Genomic DNA, 3,020 nt, shown 5'->3' with positions numbered 1-3,020 from the left:
TATATATATATATATATGTATGTATGTATGTATGTATGTATGTATGTATGTATATGTAGGTAAAAAATTAATGAGTGCGTGCGTTACATAAATAATATTTTCAGGATTGAATAAAAAGACAACAAACGGAAAACAGGTATGTCATATTTTCCGTTTGTTGCTTTTTATTTAATCCTGAAAAAAATATAGATATAGATATACAGGTATGGTGATGCAAACAAGAAAAATAGAACTCAAAATATGAGAATATGTATATTTTTCTAAATATTTAGTAGAAGCAACAGATTGACTCAAGGCCATAGAGTTTCGTGCGTTGGTACTTATCAAACGCATGAAACTCTCGGCCCTTGTGCACGTGACTTAATGCCTGTTTGTGTATATCATATTAAGTATATCATATTAGTTGTCTGTTTAATGAACGTATAAAGTTGGATTCTCTATATATGTACGTATGTACATATGCATGCTTGTGTGTATGTATGTATGTATGTATGTATGTATGTATGTATGTATGTATGTATGTATGTATGTATGTGTGTATCTGCTTCTACTTGTAAGAGTGTACATAGAAAGTTTTCTTTGCAGTGTGCATACATGCGTTTAGTGTGTTGAACGAACAGGAGAGAGATGATAGGCGTTATAGTATTCGAGGATCACTAACTTCTTATTGAAAGGTGGAGAAAGGTGATGGAACAAGAAAAGAATGGCACACCTTGAGAGGAAGCTGAATAGACGGGTGGAAAAGGGTGGTGGCAAATGTGACGGGAGGTAACTATTGCTGTGTTGTCAAGGAGGGTTATGGGGTTGCACAAACGGGGCATGGAAAGGGGCAGACGACAAACAAATAAACAACAGCTGTCTGTAATTACTTCTGTGTCATACAAATGCGCACATGCATATTTTCTAAACACTATCTGTATGTCTGGATATGTGTTTTGTGTATATGTGCGTATACACACACACACATACAAATATATACATGCATAATGATACATATAGATATATATATATATATACAAACACACATACATACATATATACATACATGTATACATGCGTTTGTGCTTTTACGTGTGTATATGTGTATGTATGTATGTATGTATGTATGTATGTATGTATGTATACCTATCAATATATTTCAAGATATAGAGAGATATAGATAGATATACATACTTACATGCATACGCACAAGCACACACATATACATGCATGTATAAACGTACGACCAACAGAGTGCGTAATTGACTATGCGTGTATGACTATGTAAACATGCATGTAAAAGTATACGTGTGTGTGTGTGTGTGTGTGTGTGTGTGTGTGTGTGTGTGTGTGTATGTGTGTGTGAGTGTGTGTGTCTATGCTATAACTCACACACATATTTAATCAATCTCGCAAACTGCGAGTCGTACACACACACACAAATATATACACACACACATGCAAATATATACATGTATAATGATACATATAGATATATAGATATAAATACACATTCATACATATATACATACATGTATACATGCGTTTGTGATTTTACGTGTGTGTGTGTGTGTATGTTTGTGTGTGTATGTATGTATGTATGTATGTATATATGGAGATTGTGTATATGAGAGAGAAAAGAAGAAACCTAGAACGAATAGAATGAAGAGGAGGAAAAGAAAAGAGAGTGGAAAGGAAGCAAAGAGAGAAAATTCTTTACGACTTCGTGGACATGTGGCCAACAGAAAGCAATTTAAACAGGAAATTTATTGAAGCAATTCATGGTCAGATTGCCGCCACGTTCAACAAACCTGTTACTATTGATATATGTATTTTCAGTGATAAACTGGAACTTCATCGCTTAAGTGATTATGCCAAGCAGAAGCTGCTGCTGCTGATGTTGTTGTCGTTGTTCAGCCCCATATCATCGCTGATCGATAAGACCATACCAATGTACGAAGGTATTACCTCCATTACGATCCAATCGTATAGTTTCAGACATATTGAGCCAAGTTTACATTTCTCCATAGTCTTTTCTTTAGACGGTAGAGTATCATTTCTAGTAGATTTGGTTGCTGTTTCTAGCAGACCGAGTTACTATATAAAGCTCTCCATCCTTATTTGGTCCAAGTTTATTTCTGTACAGTATAGCGTATTACGATAGGCAGAATGCATTTTATATTTTCATTTTAGATAGAAATATAAAATATACCAAATACTAAATTAGATTTATTGGGATGTGTAAACTATTTATGCAACGGAAGTCTGCTAGAACAAGGTTAGCCTGTGCTGCAGAACTCAACAACAAAAAGAACGTTTGTCTTTTGTTGTTGTTTTTCTGTGTTTTGTTTTTTCCAAGAATGTTGATATGAACCTTAAGAAATAACGTAATAAGTTGCGATAGTGTGGTGAAAATAGATGGTTCTTGCCCCAATGAAAGCATGAACGTAGTGTCCTTGACGGCTTAATAAGTAACATGTATACAATTCAGTGACATATAACTTAGCCAATCAGCCTTGGCAATTCCTCGATATATGTGTGAGCGTGCGTGTTTGCATGGATCATTAACAGATAACTATACATATATATATATATATATATATATATACATATTTATTTATTTATTCATTTATATAGTATGTAATGTAATGGAAGGATGGATGGATGGATTACTGTTATGTCAGCCGCTTAGAATGTCTTACATATTTACTCGGAGCTGAAAACGATTACTTCACATGGCGTAGTTCCGTTAAGAAAGTAAAAGTATTGTGTATGTTCTGATTTATTTTAAAACATTTTCTAGCCCCGTGAAAGAGAGGTTTTTCTACATTGGAATTTAGACATCAACTACTTCATCATCTATGTATGCATGTATGCATGTATATTTGTGTGTATGCATGGATATATGTATATATTTCTCTATATGTGTGAGTGACATGAGTAGATCTATGTTTTGGTTTATCCATATGTATATTACATACCTTTTGTATGCCTCCACTTGTGTATATATATATATATATATATATATATATATATATATA

Source organism: Octopus bimaculoides, chromosome 6 (assembly GCF_001194135.2).
Source record: "Octopus bimaculoides isolate UCB-OBI-ISO-001 chromosome 6, ASM119413v2, whole genome shotgun sequence".
Taxonomy (NCBI): domain Eukaryota; kingdom Metazoa; phylum Mollusca; class Cephalopoda; order Octopoda; family Octopodidae; genus Octopus; species Octopus bimaculoides.
The sequence above is the reverse complement of the archived record's forward strand: the minus strand, read 5'-3'. Positions refer to the sequence as shown.